The sequence below is a fragment of the Pinus tabuliformis genome, chromosome 3_1, assembly GCF_031772625.1.
Source record: "Pinus tabuliformis cultivar Carrire ecotype Pingquan chromosome 3_1, CPIR1, whole genome shotgun sequence".
In the NCBI taxonomy this organism is placed as follows: Eukaryota; Viridiplantae; Streptophyta; class Pinopsida; order Pinales; family Pinaceae; genus Pinus; species Pinus tabuliformis.
In genome coordinates, this window is record NC_142301.1 from 342,131,408 (window position 1) to 342,150,643 (window position 19,236).

Sequence of the window (19,236 nt, forward strand, 5' to 3'; positions counted from 1 at the left end):
TTTCTTTCTGTTGTTTTTTTTAAAGTAAATAGCTGTAAAATAAATAAAAGAAAAAACAAAACAACAGTGTGGCTGTAACCACCTCTACCTAACTGTGTTGTCCCTAATTACCTATTAACTAATAATGAAATAAAACAAGTCCCTAACACTGTTTTTTTTTTAACAAACATAAAAGAAATCTAATGATGATGAACCTCTCCTCCTTAGCTGAGACCAACACCCAGTCACGGCGCCCTTAGCTGGATGCTACTGCATCATATGGATATATTCATATCTCTTCCATTCCACTTTTATGTTAGACAGTGGTTGATCGTCCATATCAATAGTATATTTTTTGTGAAACAAAGTCAAATTTCCACAATGACCACATTTTTTACCACCAACACATTTATTTTGGTAAATTAATTCATGATTTTCTCTTCTACATAAAACTTGGGATATGAAATCATGGTTAGTGGAAGGAGGAGTTGAATGTTTCCAAAATGTTTTACCACAATTAGGGAAGTGTCATAATATAATTGAAATTCCACACGATAATGACAACAAAATGTTTCACGTACAATGATAGGTTTAACATACCATGGTTTTTGTTGCATAAAGGTACTAATTGAGACATTAATTCCATGATTCCCTTCTTTGAACTTACCGAACAACTCTATCTGTGTGGTGTCCACGATAAGTTTTGCATGTTCTTCATACTAATTTTGTGTTATTCTTCGTCGCATCACATCCCTTTATTTTGGTGAAACACATGAATTTTTCATCCAATATTCATATATCATTTTTTTTAACATTTTATCCAAGTCTACCTTTGTATGGTTGCCTACAAATAACTGTCTAGCAAGCAAGCTCCTCATTTGCATCTATTTGCAATCGAAATTTCTGATGCTTGTGAAATGTTTTTCGTGAGGTCCCTAATGATTTTGTTATAGATTTTATCAAATTATTTTCTTTACTAGTTGATGAAACCATTGTTGTTTGTATTTCTCTATGTGCATCTAGATCATTTTTCTTTCTAGATCTTCCAATTGATTTTAGAGCACTATTTATATTTTGAATCACATTTTCCTTCACCTTTTTATCTTTTGTTAATTTTCGAATGCCCAATAGTGTTGTAGCTTCTTTCAATTTGAGCTTCAACTGTCACATTTTCATATTTGAAGAACTTATCAATAATAAGCTTAACACGATATCGTATAACATGGTCAACTTTTTTATCTCCATATGTGTTAGTGTTGAAATTTTCTAACATCACATCATAGATATTGATTTCATCTATACATATGATAATTTAATGTAAATGAGTATAAATATACATTAAATAATTAAATTAAATAGAGTTCATGAAATTGAAACTAATAAATATGTATACTTTCAATAATATATGACATATATATACATACCTATGGGTGGTTCAACTTCTTCTTAACTTGAATTTCTTTCAACATCTTCAACAACATCATCAATCATTGGTTCATTTTCTTCTTCGCTTTATATTTCAACGTTTTCAATTTCATCATCAATGTTATGAGGAAAATATCTCTTTGTTTATATTGCAGAATATTTTTCAAATTAGTTCATCAAATAAAAATTGAATTGCACAATACACTACTAAATTTTAAATATAATTTATAATATCTACATTTACATACCTGGTTCAACTTCTTGTTGAAATTGATTTTCCCTTTCAATATTTAAGTGTTCTTCCGTCTTTCTTTTCTAATAGTTTCTCGAGTACTCTCTACGAGCCTCAATGTCTCTAATTCAATCTTATTTTCTCTTGCAATTTCTTTGATTCCCCATGATAATTCAATCTATATGGATTTTTAAAATCAAGCCTAAAAAAGTTACTTTCAAAATCAGGCCCAAAAAAATCAATTTCAACATCCAGCCCAAAAAAGTCACTTTCAAAATCCAGCCAAAAAAACTTAATATCCAAAAATTAGATTCAATGAAGTTTGGCATTCAAATGCTGCACATGAGGAATGTGAGTGTGAAAATGATGTCTCATTCTAATTTATTTATAGCTTTCGACTGAAATGATTACATCAGACGATCGCATTGTTTCAATTTGGTGCCCGACAGAAAATATGGATGGGTTTTTCGGCCAAAAATTTTAGATTTTTTATCAAAATACTTTTTCTATTAAATTTAACATCCATTTGCGGCAAAAATAAATTCAGCCAAAAACATTTTTTTCAGCCAAAAACGTGCAACTCTACAACATATTGGATTTGTTCACCTTTATTCAATTTTGTAATGGTTAAACTCCATCAAATATAATGAATTTACTTTTAGAACCAACACCAGCAGTTTCAGAATTCAATCTATTTTGAGTAGATATAAATATTATGGAATTTTATAGATATTTGGTCATTTTAATTAATTTTCTAGTAAAATGTGTGCAAAAAATTTTTGAAGGTCATTATGATTCAGTGAAATCAAAATTTTGTATCTTCTAAAATACACTATGAAAAAATATGGAAAAAATATGGTGCATTACATTGGTTCGTCCTCTTTAATGGGTAGTTTTTAGATTTTTAGTTTTAAACTAATATGATGAGAAACATGGTGCTATGTTAAACATCTTCCAAATCTGCATTTTTTTTATATTGGTTTAATTCAAAAAATTCTAGTAATTATAATATGCATTTGTTGGTTTCGTAAATATATCCATACTGAAGTAGAGTCTATCTAGATTGTTGCAGCACATTTTTTTCAAAAACACAAGGTTAACAAAGAATACATTAGGGCCAAAAAACATGGGTTTTGTGAATTCCTTGAATTTTAAAGAATACACAATCAAACAATTGCTAAGTTGACATATCAAATGTGAATAAAAAATTTCTAAAAAATAAGCAGTAAAAAGCTAATAAAATTTCTGACAAGTTTTCTTTTTACTATAAAATGAAATTTTAAATAGAAAAATTACTTTAGCTTGCCGAAAGTTGAAAAACTTCAAAAAATGATATGTTTTTCTCCAATGGCTTCCACATGGAGCAAGCCATGCTAATCATGTAGCTCAATCTATAAATCAAGTCTATCCAACATTAAAAATGAAATCACAAGATTAATTCATCATTTTCCACATTATGCTTATAGTAACTAACACTACTGTCAAGGATGACAACATTCTTATAAGTAGTCATTTCACAATGATTTAATTGCAATATTTCATCAATGTTGTTCCACCTCTAAGGTCTTTAACCACATATAGTGTAGCAACATAAGTGAAGATAAAAACTTCCGGAACATACTTTGCAATAAAAACTTAGGATTCCTTTACAACCATAACTCAAATAGCATTTATCGAGAATGTAAGCACAACCGACATAAAATATCTACATATAAATTGCTCAAAAACAACACAAACATACTTTGAATATAACACTATATTAATTTATCTATTACATATCATTTATTTATCATATATCCTATCACATAAGGTCCCTTTATATGATGTTGTAGATGAAATAACACTAGGATTGATCTATCTTAACTATGGATCTACCAAGTGCTGAGAGAGATCAAACCTATCAAGATGCAGACCTCGTTTTGAGTACAAAACATGAAGAAAGGTTTGCACCTCAAGAGATTTGATTTCTCTTGTTGCCTTGTAGATAGAAAGTTATGATGGATTTACGCTAGTTCTTAATAATATTATATATATTTATATAAATTTCACATATCTATATATAGAAACAATCTTAAATTTCACATCTCTATATATATAAACATTTTTAATTTTAATTTTATTAAAACTTTGATAATAGATAGAGTTACATATATATGATCTTGGAATTTTTCTTTGATGTGTTTTATAACTTTTTAAATTTATTTTTTTAATGTGATATAATTTTTTTTTTAAATTAAGTTTATTAATTAAATTTAAGTATAAGGTTTTGAAGGCTCATGGGTGTAGCTCAATTGGTGATTGCATTGATAATAAAGTATTACATTCCATGAGATTCCAGGTATTAAGTTTTGAAATATAATTATTATGAATTAAATGTAATCACGGCTAGATTATTGGTTCTTGCTAGTGCTGGAGGTTTCTAGAATTATTTTTTAATTATATGTTATTAATTAAATTTTTTAAGTTTTTATATATTTGTTAATTATATGTTTTGAAATATCATGATTACAAATATGAATCGCTATTATTTAAATTAATTTTAATGTGATATGTATATTTTAAATTAAAATTAATAATAATGCTCTTTTTTTAGTGAATTTGTAAATGTATTGCCTTAAAATGTAATCAGGCTCGATTGTTGGTTCTTGATGGTGCTAGAAGCTTTTTTTAAGTGAATTTGTAAATTTATTGCCTCAAAATGTAATTGGGGTTGGATCATTGGTTCTTGGTGACGGTTTCTAGGAATTTTTTTATGTTTAATTATATGTTATTAATTAAATTTATTATTTTTTGAATATTTAATTAATTATATGTTTTGAAATAAGCCCACATGCATAGGGTAGATGGTGATGGGGTTTATTGTTAAGTCACTCCATGATCTGTAACTCATCGATTCAAAACTTCATGGGAAAAAATCAAGTCATGTTCAGGGCCAGTGTGGCCTAAGCCAGGTGTAATCCTTGGGTGATTTTGAGGGTTTAGATGCCCTTGGGTTATGGTTTCTCAAGCCATAGGTCAAGCTTGAAGTCAAACTTAGATAAATTGACAAATATATATATATATATATATATATATATATATATATATATATATATAATATATATATATATATATCATGATTACGAATATGAATCATTATTATTTAAATTTATTTTAATGTGATATTTAGATTATGAATTAAAAAAAGAAAATGTTTTTTATTTTATTACTAAAAAATTAAAATTACAATATAACATATTGAATTGAATCAATTTATAGTTTTTATTACATTTTTTTTTGTAAGTCAAAACTTGCTATTAACTGTGAGTGTAAATATTTATAGATTTATTTCTTAAGATTTTGTTGGTGTCACCCCGACTAGCTTTGTTGACCATTGCCACCAGTCTAGAACAAACATTCCAAAAAATACACATGCTATCTACCCATAATCGTAAGGGAAATAAATGTCAAAATACTGAAAAAATAAGCAAAACACCAAAATACATACTCAATCATCGAAGTTGACAGAGGTTGGGTTGTCTGGTCCCAGCTCTGGTGGAGGGGGCGGGAGGGGGGAAGGGAAGTTGACATGTTGCTACAAGTGAGCGAGTTAGCCCTTTAGCTACTCAAGCTTGTCCAGAATGCACATATGCCCATGCCAAACCACCACCACTCACTCCCATAATTGACACTAGAAGTATTGAAGTTGGTCCAATGCTGCCATTACTGCCTCATGTTCCTCACAACGATTTTTCTTGTAGGCATCCATCTACATTTTCACTCACTTCCTTGATGGGGTTGTAGTTACATGAGAGGAGTTTCCTTTCTTCCTATGTGCTGGAAAACGACCATGACGGGGGCCCAGTGAGCCTCCCCTTGCAGTCGTGCTTGACCCAGCGTCCTCCTTTTTTTGGTGTCAACGCTAAGGCATGGGTTCCATGGCCATTGCACTGCCACTACCCTCCAAACAGGAGCTTCGACGCAAAGCCATCCCTAAGAAGTTCCAAGGTGTGCACTCCAGCAGCTAACAACTAACCCCACACTACCCCCTAATACACTCCATGCCTCAACACACTCTCGCCTCCTGTTTTGCATGCAATCCTCCCCTCGAGCACCAAAACCACCTTGACACCCACTTGACTGTGACCTTCCCTCACCAACTCCACCATTGGGTCTAAATCCCTCCCCAAACTCAACCATGACTATAGCAATTTCCAACCACTAAGCACGATGTTATTCAATGTCGAGCCCCTTTAACACCCAGTTCTGTACACCCAACACTAGTTCAACCCTAATAGAGTGCACCACCATAAGAGTAGACTAAGACGCTTATAGACAATTACCCTCTAAATTCCACACATGTTTGTACCAGTGGGTTGAAGAGCCATGGTATAATACAGACCCAATGAAGCGAAAGGAAATTGGGGTAGAGGCCTCCCCAATTCCCCAATGATACTCCGCCTAGCTCCATAAACATTTCTAGGAATAGTCCCAGCAATAAACCACAACTCGTGCAAGTTTCCAGGTGAGATCCATCAGTAATTTGGGCTTCGAAAGCTCACCAAGTCTATAGGATGCCATAGGGAATACAAGAATAAATAAAAGACTAAGGGGTCGAAGGCTCCCTTTTGCAAGCTTGTGCCACCCTTGTAACATTATGAGGTGTAGCACATCACCCCTTTGCCACCCCTTCAAATCTCCAATACTCATCAGCTAGCCATGAGTTCTGCTTAAGGTGCCAATCTAAAATACTCACCCCAAAATTTCATCGCCATAATAATATTACGATACCCATCGATCGTGGTATGAGACCAATCTCCCACCTTCTTTCGCATAAATGGGTGTGAGCATTGATGCAAGATTTCACACAGGCTTGTTATTGCATGCACTGCCACGCAACCCACTTTCTTTTGACTCGCATGGAGGGTCTGAAAGGAGGTCAGGCATGGCTCCCGACAACCTTGGGTTCTCCACCCCCATCGATGTGTTTTTATTACATTTTAATTAAATTAAATTAACATTATGTTTTATTTTTTATTTTTATTTAACATGTCATTGACAAGGCACTCTAATATCACGTCCATACTAAATTATAAAGAACTTAAAACCTTAGTCATATGGGGTGTCACTAACAAAATCAATTAAATTTGAAGTTTAAAAAATTTCATTTCTGGGTTAATTTATTCGACAAGGTTCAAATTCTCAAGCCAAACATAAAGAAGCCACATATAAACATTAATAATTTCATTAACTTCGTCTATATTTCTATTGAAACTATAAAAAAATAATAAAACTCGGAAGGCTAAAACCTGCTAGCTTTTAAAAAAATCAAATTGTTTGCACTAATGAAATTTTGTCTCTGAATGTTAAACTTGACAATGAAAGAGAGACCAATACAGGTTAAGTTAGCTTTGGGAGGATGCTAGGAATTGTGTTGTTAATTTACGTAGAATGCAGACTTATTTTTAATAATATTTTCATTTCTATTTGTTTATCTTTATCTCCACAGTTTTTATATGTTAGCCCCAAGGGTTAGCTCAATTGGTCAAGTTCTTGTCACTAAAGAACCTCCCTAATGGGAGGTCACGAGGTCAATTATCCACACCCTCAAGGTTAAGCTTTGCTAATAAGTCGATGGGATGTTTGCCTTGATACTTCCTTTAAAAAAAAACTTTGGAAAAAAATTTGATGTGTTATACATTTAAACAAAGTTATAATAGAAATGTAATATTTCAATAAAATATAAGAATTCAATATATAAAAGAAACACATGTAAATTAAAAATATATTTTAATATTTAAATTTTGTTTATATCATATACACTTAAATTATATAAATTTATATATTTACAAACAATTATAATAAAAATGTAATAGATAGATAGATAGATAGATAGATAGATTATTACTTTTATGTGTTAACTTTTTTATTTATAATATATAGTTAAATTATATAAATATAGATATATAAAAAGCAATCGTAATAGAAGTGTTATATGTGTGTTAATTAATAATTTATATTATACATATTTAAATTATATAAATTTATATATTCATAACAATCATAGTAGAACTGTAATATTTCAATAAAATATAAAAATTAAATATATAAAAAAGCAAATTTTAATTTCTAAATTTTGTTGTTATTTATTATTATTTTTTAATATAAATGTGTGTTATGGTTCTACTTATATCATATATATTAAATTAAATTATATAAATGTATATATTTATAAATAATTATAATAAAAGTATAATATTTTAAACAAACATAAAAATTAAAAAAAAAAATACAGATGTAAAATATTTATTTTTTTTAATCTGTTAATTTTTTTTATCATACATATTTAAATTATATAAATTTTAAATAATTAAAATAAAAGTATATTATTTCAATAAAACATAAAAATTTTATATATATAAAAATTATGATCACAAATTAAAATATTTTTTAAAATTAAATATATAAAAAAAACATATATATGTTAAAAAAATAATAATAATTAGTGCTCATAAATTAATATATATATATATATATTTTATATATTATTGAAATACGATACTTATATTACATTGATTTATAAATATATAAATTTATATCATTTAAATTTCATAATATAAATAAAAAATAACACATTTAAAAATAATAATTAATAATCTAAAAATATATTTATATTTTCATATAAATAATAGTTACAATAATTCTTAAGAGTTAAAAGACATTTATATAATTAAACATAATTCAAATGTTTAAGTAGGTTGAATTTAATTGGAGATTTTGTTTTTTTAAATTTAATTGTTGAACTTTAAAGTCTTCTAACTCAATCACGAATACGAACTGGGTAATTTAGTTTACGAACTGGGTATTACGAATACGAACTGGGTAATTTAGTTTACGGACGGGTAATTTACTTTAAAACTATAGTAATAAAATTAAAAATTATATCGAAATGTCTTAGCTTGAGCGGTTTCATGAACCATTGATTTTTCTAGTTATATAGATTAAGTCTAATGAAAGGCTTTTGATATGGTTCCTAGAAACAACTTTTGGAACAGATTAGAAGAGCTAAAGGTTCCTTTTGAGTTGAGAGCTGCCACTATAAGGTTATACGAGAATGTAATTGTCAAGTTAAAGAGCAATGAGGGGTGGTCGAAAGATATTAAGTGTAATATCGGAGTTAAACAAGGTTGCCCCCTCTCCTCTACCCTATTTGGCATTTACATCGACAAGCTAGAAGGTTGTTTAGAGGAAGCAGTATGTGCTAGCACGATCTTAGCTGGAATAGTCATCATCTTTCTTCTCTATGCTGACGATATTGTTCTTCTCGCAAGGTGCCCATCTGATCTTGATAAGCAACTTATACTTCTTAAGGATTTCTGCTCTACCATGGGTATGATTGTTAACACTGACAAAACAAAAGTTATGATTCTCAAATCCAAGAAGGACACTTACGCTAATTTTATGTATGACAATAGCAACTTGGAGGAAGTCTCTTCCTACAAGTACCTAGGAATTGATATTCATCACAAGCTCAACTAGAACTATAGCATTGAGAAAAGGATTAATGGGGGATGGAAAACTTATTTTGGTCTTGAAAATAATTGTAAAATGGAAAACCTCGTAATGTGGGATAGAAAGAATTTCCTCTTTGAAACTTTAGTCACTCCGGTTATCTTATATGGATGTGAGGTTTGGGGTTGTAGCATCTCTAGAGAATCCTGGAGAAAGATTGAGCAAATCCAAAAGCATTTTATAACATATAACCTCAAAATTAAAAGCAACACACCCTATCCTAATCTCCTTATAGAAGTGGGTCTTTCCCCTATCGAGAGCCTAGCTATGACTAGGCTTCTGTTGTACAAGCACAAACTCAATAACATAGGAGACCATAGACTTCCTAAGCTAGCTTTAAACTCCAACCAAAACCACCTAAGGCTCAAATGAGGTTGGTATAAAGACACCAGGGCCTAGTTAAACCATTGGGAGATCGACGAGAATGTTGCATTGCAAAACATTAAAAATATTGTTACTTCTAAGTTCAAAGAAAAAATGTGGTGTGAGAAGGATTTAGCAGCTAAAAGAAAATTAAGATATTATAAAGAGGTCATCAACCCCACTCTAGAAGATCAAAAGTATCTCTCTGTTTTAAATAGCTCAAAGAAGAAATTAATATAGCCAAGATTAGAACAAACTCTCATGAGCTCCATAGTGATACAGGTCGTTGGGCAATTCCTAAAACACCATGGATGGAAAGGTTCTGCCATCTTTGTGAGAATACGAACGTTGAGGATGAAAATCACTTCCTCTTAGAGTGCCCCGCGTACAACCACATTAGATCTCAGTTTCAAAATATTTGTTGCAATGCTAACCTTCCTAGCCTTTTACGTTGTCAAAATTACAGTGAGCTTGGGAGGCTTCTCTCCAAGCTTTTTGAGCATAGGAATAAAATCTTAAATCGAACTAAATAATTCGTTTCTTTAGGTTCGATAGACCAAAGTTTGGTCTCAGTGGACATTAACCACTACCATCATCATCATCACTTGACCTATTTATGACCTTAAAAAATAATATATCCAAAAATTCGTATTTCAATATTTATTAATTAATTAATTATAATATTTATTTATTAATTGATTAATTTTATATATTTATTTACTTATTTAGACCTAAGTAACGACGAGAAAATACCAAGTTTCACATGAAAAGTTGAAACAAAGAAAAATTATTTCTAAATTATCAAATCGGGACAAAAGTCATGGATGGAAACCCATATTTTTTTTCTGGAAACTTACACCCAAAATATTTAATTAATTGTATGGATTGGAAAGGTCTTGAATTATTTGTTCATGTGGATAAGAAAGAGGAGACTAACATGGGGTTATGTAAATGTAATATTTAATAAATCTTTTATTACGATATCAGGCAACTTTCACTTCCTTAATGATGTTAGAAAAAAAATGATGGTAAATATGAGAATATCTAATTGACGTAATTATAATATTAAATAATTTATTTAATATAATGTTTCGTTGTCATGATGATTAAAGAGAAGTTTTGAACTATGTGTTAAAGACAGGGTTTCAATTATATATTTATAACTGAGATCAATGTAATTGTATATAGAACAAACCTTATATCCACCTAACCTTGAAAACGATGTTATAAAACGAACTGTCACTTTCATGATGGTACAACAAAGGTTTAGAATCATAACTACATTTTAATGATGATACAACAAAGATTTAGTATCATAAGTTAATTTCAGATTAGTATTATAACGTAAAATATAATATTAATATTAATGTTAAAGTGAGGTTAGTTCAGGTTAATATAAATATGATATTACATGTATCTAATATTATGGTTAGATTGATATAAATATAATAAATATGATATTTAAAGTATGGAATTTATGTTATGGTGTGATATAAAATTAGTATAGATTTATTTTAAATACAAATTTAATATGAGTTGAGAGATTTTCAATTTTTCCATGTGTAAATTTTTGTAATTTTTATTTTAGTTGATATGAACAAAATTTCAACTTTGATGATGGATGGACATCTTTACACATCATACTGGGCTGTAAAATGAGTCTCTCGGCTCCACAAACTTTTATTTCCATGATCATGCAAGATAAGGTGAATTGCATATCGATAGTGGGAAAGATGACAGAAAAAGTCGTTATAAGTATAATATTAAATAACCTATGAATGCATTTAAGGTTGAAATATTACCATATGATGAGTATAATAGAGCTTTAGCTTTCAAGAAAGCTTGGTTTGAATGGTATATTATTAAGGAGAAATTATGGAATTTTTAATTTAAATATATTTTGAAATTTGTAAATTGATTATATAGTAAGATATTATTTTTTATGGGCTTAGAGTTTGTTTTAAAACTACTTTTATTTGGTTAAGAGCTAGTGTTTCCCATATATAGGGAAACAAGGTTAATGATTCACGACCCAAAAGTATCTAGCAGAAGTGAAAGCTTACCCCTTACTGACCACCAACTGGTAATTCGAAATAGCCTAGTTTTCCTTAAATAACAATAGTACATTCTCATAAACTAATAATAACAACATAGGTTTTTTCCACTATTAAAAAAAATTAATATGTTTTTAAAAATTAGAGAAATATTATTAAACTGAATATATTAAAAATCATAAAATATAGTTAATTATAATTTTGTAAAATTATTTATAATAAAAATTACATATATAATCTAGTAAGATATATAATATCTAAATTATTATATTATGTGAAAGTTAAAACACTTAAAAAGACAACGTAATAAAATAATAAGAATAAAATATAATTATTTTAAAAAAATTCACAATTGAACTATTATCTCCTTTTCTATCAAACAAATTAAAATTACTCCATTTAAAATATATTACTCAATTTAAAATATATTGAATAATAATAATATATTAGTTATATTTCATTAATTTTTTATCTTATTTAATATATATAATTTGGTTTTACAAAATTGTAATATTTATAACAATTATTAAAATATATTAAATAATAGTATATTAGTTATATTTCATTAATTTTTTATCTTATTTAATATATATAATTTTGTTTTATAAAATTGTAATATTTATAACAATTATTAATAATAATATTATATATTGATTAAATATAAATATAGATAAAAAATAAAACTCTATAATATTATAGAAAACGATTATATGTAAAATGGATATTATTATATAATATTATAAAAATAAAATATTAAAAATAAAAATAACAAAATAATTAAAAAAAAATAATAGAAAAGCACAACTATAATAAAAAAAATGGAGAGAGTCTTAATTGAACAAGTCTTTTCTATCCAACATGTTGAAAACTACTTTATATAAAATATATTGAATAATAAAATATTAGTTATATTTTATTAATGTTTTATATTATTTTTTAAATTAATCTTATAAAATTATAATACTTATAAAAAATATTAATAATAATACTACGTATTGAATAGATATAATATAAATATAAAAATAAAACTATATAACAATATAACAATATAAACAAATAAATTTTCATATAGTTAAAATTAATTTGATTTCAAGTTTGAACACATTTATGATACTTATAATAAATAATAATGAGAACAAATATAGATATAAATAAAAAATAAAATATTTGTGTTTATATATATATATATATATATATATCAAAAAAAAGAGAAATAAAATTTACAAATATATAAAAGCTTGTATGTAAAATGGGAACCATTTTAAATGATAAAAAATGTATGCTGAAATATTTGATTTTTCTCAATTTAATATCTTAATTTTAACCATTTGTTGTCCTATGATCAAATTGTAAGTTGATATAATAATGGGAATGAAGTCATATAAAATGACCTAATATGTAAATATTTTGTATGATTTTATAATGCAAAAGTTAAAGCCAAGGCTTGACTAGAAAATGGTTAGACACGTATTTTTAATATATATGTTTTCTAGACACCATGTGGTGGATTTAACAATGTATATTCAAGATATCTAAATATATTTCAAAAATTGAAATACATGTGAAAGGCTAGTTGCAAAGAGCAAGAGAGGGGCTATGAATCCACTAGAGGGGATGAGTAAAGTGGATCTAAGGGGTGACAAATAATCCTAAGTTTCCTAAGTTCCTAATATTAACCTTCACCTTTTTACGATGTGCTTTAATAAAACCTTGACCACTAATCATTGAATGAAGGAGGTGGTTGGTGGGGAAGTCCACCTTCCATAGTTACAAGGGCATAAGAGTTTAATACAAGCATGATGAGTGCATGAATCTCCATCCCCATAAGAATTTGAACCTCATGGAAATGTGAACCATCTATTTTCTCTTGCATTTTCTACAAGAAAATTCAAACTGACTACTCACATTCTATTCATCCCAATAAAATATTTTGAACCTGAGAAAGGAGATGGAGGGTTACAGTGGGACATAGAGGCTAGGTCGATAAGAAACCATTCATTTCCCTACAAATTACTACTGATAAAGTGCTCAAGAGTAGAGATTAAACTTTGATGAGTTTTCTTGAAGGAAAACAATTGATTGGACTCTTACACATATTAAGGAGCAACAAAGACAACAATATTATTGAGGGAGTATCTAGAAAAAGGGATATATCTTTCTTATGATGTTTGTACACTAGGCCATTTTAGGCATCTTATAATGGAAGATTTCAAGCCATCAAATAAGCTTTATCATATGTAATACAATGGGATACCAAACCATGGTCTCATAAACCACCATCAATAAACATATCAATGATTGAATGAAAATTAGGCTTAACTACTCTATGACCAAGTCAAGTTTAACCTAATAGTGAGTTTGAAGTCTAATTTTAAATTCTGTGTGTTCTATTTTATCAAAAAATGTGCTTGGTTATAGTTTAATAAAGCTCTAGCCGAGGTTATTATCAATATAGTATTGGATCATTTTTTAGGCCTACTCGTATCTAGAGGAAAATTCCAATTGAGGAGTGAATTGGGTTGATTTCTAGGAGGAAATTGTAGGTCTAGTAAAGAGACTTGTTGGGTAGAAATGGAAGTGGAAGAATTGTGCATGAGGATAAATAATATGTTAAATAGAATGGGAGTAGGAGCACTAGGTAGAGTCACAATATATCATGGAGGCATTGTAGATGAAGTAACATAGATCCTAAGGGATATACAAGAAATATTAGAAGTTATAGAGAAATTTTAATGGAGAGGAATTGGGACAAAAGCTTAGGAAATAAGTGATGATGAACATGAAGCCAAGGTTCCACATGAAGAAGCTAAGGTATTTCAACCCATGAAAGAAAGAATTATTAAATCACTAATATATTTGAGAGGAATTCATAAATGGAACCCCCTAAATTTTTTAGAAGCTTGAGCTCAAAATAATTAATCAATTGGATTGGAGATATTGGTAAGTTCTTTAAATTCTAGTAAAATGAAAACCTAAAAAGGGTAAAGATGGCATGTATTAAACTAAAGGCGCATGCATCCCTATGGTGGAACCATTTGTAGATGGAAAGGGAAAGGAAAGGTAGAAAAGAAAAATGTAGTTGGGGACATAATGGAACTTACTAAATTAAAAGGTTAGTTTTTGTTTGTTTATTATACTTCAAATTTATATAGGGAGTTTCAAAATTTAATAATAATAAAAAGGATATGACCATGAAAAAATATACTAATGAATTTTATAGGCTATCCTTTACATCTAAATAGAGTGATGAGAGGGATGAATACATTGACAAGTACATTAATGTTATGACGTGTGCAATCTAAGATGAACTAAGTAATGTTAGAATTAAATCAATCGGAATAGCTTTTTAGCATGCTTTGACTTAAAAAAAATAATTAAAAAAATATAAATATAAATATAAATCTTTTTGGAAATTTGTGACAATAAAGGGAGAATGGTAACATTCAGGTCAAACTCTAAAATAGTTTGCACATAGTTTTGATAATACATCCCAATATATGAATTCATCTTCAAGACATACCTAATTTTAAAAATCATCAAAAACATATAATAGGAAGTGGAGATATAATTGACTCTTAAATCAACATTTCTTTAATGTTTTTGTTGTGAAGGATAGAAATTTCACGAATTGGATGTATTTTGATAGAATGAACCATTTTTAATTAAACTAGTGATAGTAAATTTCCATTTCATAACTATTTTCATAGTAGTTGTATAGGAAGAGTTGTGATCATTTTAGGTTTAAACTTTAAACCATAACTTACACAAGTCATGTTTTGGTGATTATAAGAGTTTTTATTGGGTTAGCAAGACCTTTCTTTTTTTTCTTTATTTATTTTAGATACTTGTTGCAATATATTTAAATAGCATAATGGTTTATCCTTTAGTGGGTAAAATTGTTCTAGGGGAAGAATGCACATAGGAAATGCAAGTGGAATCACATTGTTGGAAACAATTATAACCCCTATTTGTACTCTTTAAAGTAGCACTGCATCAACCAATGTATATATATAAAATCTCACTTCCATGTATCTTTGGGTATATAATAAGTCCCCTAGGTATTCCTAAACCTAGCTTTCATCTTGTTGTTATAACACATCAAGAATAGTACATAGGGAGGCCACTCTATAGTGCCTAGGTAATCAACTAGTGTGGATAACTGCATGATTAAGACTCATTAGTTAGTTCCATGAGATATTGGGCTAAGCACTAATGTTTGACCCTACATGTATATCGAGGATTTATAGCACTTGACACTCCATTTTCCTTAGGACCTAGTAACTTTTTCCATTGATCTCACCCATGAAGGATAATACCTATAAACCACCTCATGCTTCTCGATTAAACATGACCACCCACTCTACTATAGGTGAATTAGAATTCATGGAAGTTCCACTTAAAATACTTCAAAATAAAAAATGGGTTGGAGGATAAGTTTGATCATAAGCTAGATGAGAAATTCCAACATCATATACAACAAAACATATCCAACTTCAAAAATATGTTGATTGAGAAGTTGGTGAGTACTCTATATTAGGGCATACAAAACAACATAACTATACTACACCAGGAACAAACTCCTAACTCAAGGTTATGTAACCACACAAAACCATATTTAGGTTTATACAACAATAGGTGATTTCATGACAACATACAACATTATTATCCTAAGTGGACTTGAATTGTTTGATGCTCTTGACCCATTAGGTTGGGCCACCTAGATGGAACATCACTTCACCTACTAGGGCACTATTGATGACATGATGAAACTTAGGGTGGGGGTCCTATATTTATATTTGGAATGATGGAAATGTTGGGAATAGAAATAAAAAAACTAGTCCAAGTTATATCACCTAGTGTGAGTTTTCTAAAGCTATCCATGCATATTTTGAGAGAGATACTCACTATTTTAGGCAGCTTACCAAGTTACATCAAATAGGCTCAGACACCAACTTTAGGGTATCCTTTGAGAAATTAATTATTCATACAAAGAACTTAACAATTCCTTCTTTAAAAAATGTTTCATTGTTGGCCTCAAGGAGGAGATTCAAGCACAAATCAAAATGTAGCATCCTATTGCATGGTTAGAAGAAACTAAGAGGACCCTACATGTTGAGATGGTCATTAATGCACAAATAAATAAAAAAACCAAAATTTGTTCCGCATAGTTTTCCTTTCCAAGGAAATTATTTAAGCACAACTCCTACTTAACCATTGAAATTGTAAAGGTTGTCTCCAAAAAAATTGCATACCGTGAAAGATGTGGACTCTACTATAATTGCAACGAAAAGGATGCTCTATGTCATAAATTGTTCTAAATTGATACTAACATGTAGGCCCTATCCAAAGATATAACTATTGAAGAGATGTTGGAGTTATCGGTTGAATACACCCACAGTCACTCACGAAGGTATCGAGCCTTTATTTCCTCACAAAGAACTTGTAATGTGCATGCACCTATTATTAGGTATTTTAACTTTAAAGACCTAGAAATTAATGGGCTACATAAAGCATTGGAAATTGTAGTCCTTGTTGATAGTGGTAGTACTCATAATTTCCTTCAAATGAGTGTGGCAGAAGAAACCCATCATTTTGTATACCTAGTTTACAAGTTTCAAATTATGATCACCAATGGATGTACGATGAAATGTGGGGGTAGATGTGAAAATGTCAAACTCCAAATGGGAGACTATCAGTTCAAAACCTATCCATATTCCAATGATATGAGTGGTTGTGATATAGTATTAGGGAGAGAATGATAACGCACATTGGGACAAGCATAATGGATTTAATATAACTCCATATGAGTTTCATTAAAGAGGGAGATGTGAACACCCTTTCAGGTCTTCAAGTGGGCTCTCTTCAAATAGTTTTCCCTCATCATATGGAGAAGTTATTAAAGAGACAAGACCCTAGCATTATCTCCTAGTTTAATTGCATATAGGTTATGGATAACCTAACATAAGAAATCAACCTAGATTTGTAGTCAATCCTTGCCAAAATTTGTCAATTCATTGAGAGACCAAAAAATTTACCTCCTTAAAAGGAGCATGACCATGGTATTCCCCTAGATCCAAGAAGTAAACCGCCAAATGCATGTCATTGTTGACACTGTTTTGAAGAAAATAATGTCATTGTTGACACTATTTTGAACAAAATAATGAAAAAAAAGGATCATTTAAGAATTGTTGGAGGAAAGGTTCATATGTCCTAGTACAAGCACTTACTAATCACCAATGGTCATGATGATAAAGAAGGAAGGAACTTGGTGCATGAGTCCTAGTTTTATGGATATCAATAAGTTTATGATCAAGGAAATTTTTCCCATACCAGCTATTGATAATCTCTTAGATGAAATTCATGGGGAAAATATTTTCACTAAGCTTGATCCATATTTAGAATACTGCCAAATAGAGATGAAAGAGACAAACATGCTTAATACATCCTTTAGAATAAACAAAGCTCATGATGAGTTTTTAGTGATCCCTTTTAATATTTTCAATGCTTCAACCACCTTCTAAGCCTTGTGAATGAGACTTTCAAACCATTCTCACACAAGTTTATGCTAGTATTATTCAATCATATATTGATCTATAGTAAGGCATGAGAATCATGCATAAAACATGTCTATATGTCCTTACAACTCTTGATAGACAACCAATTATTTTTGGAGTTCTCCAAATGTGCTTTCGGGGCTCCTAAGTTTGAATATTTTGGTGGCATTGTAAGTTAAGAGGGAGTATGAGCTGATATTAATAAAGTCTTAGCTATGCAAGATTGGACCCATCCCAAGAATTGAAGAGCTTGAGGGGAATCTTAGGAATTACAGACTACCATAAGAATCTTGTGAAAAAATATGAAAAAATTTCTACTCCCCTAACATCAATCCTTAAAAGGAATTCCTTTATCTGGAATGAAAAAGTAGCACAACCATTCACTACTTTAAAGGGTGTTGTGTGCACTACTCTAGTATTAGCAGTGTTTGACTTTAATAATACATTTTTATTAGAATGTGATGCCTCAAGTAAAGGTCTAACATTAGTATTGATGCAATAAGGACACCCCTTGGCACTCACCACTAATAAGTTGTGTAATCACAATTTAAGTAAATTCACAAAAGAGAAGGAAATGATGGCTATCCTTCATGTAGTGGAGACTTGGTGACCATATATAATAGGCATACATCTTTATATCAAAACTTTCCTTCATAGTCTAATGTAATTCCCTAAAAAATGGTTATATTACCCAGAGTAACATAAATGGGTCACCAAGATGTTGGGGTATGAATATGAAATCATATATGAGAAGGGTAAAGAGCATGTTGTGGCTAATGCTCTATCTAGAAAAATTGGGGAGGATGGGACACCCATTCCCTTATCATTACCAATTTCCAATATGGATCAAGGAATCCCAAAGGAAATGACTATAAAAAAATAATTAAGACAACCCATCCAAAAACTTTAGATAGATCCCAACCCACCTCAAATTTATTCATGGAAATAAGATACATTGTTGTACAAAGGGTGGATTATTTTAGAAGAAGATTCGGCCCTAAAATATGTTGGGTGTGTGTTATATTCTTTCCACGACTAGTCACATGTGTGGGGGGTTCACAGGGGGGCGTGAGCCCCC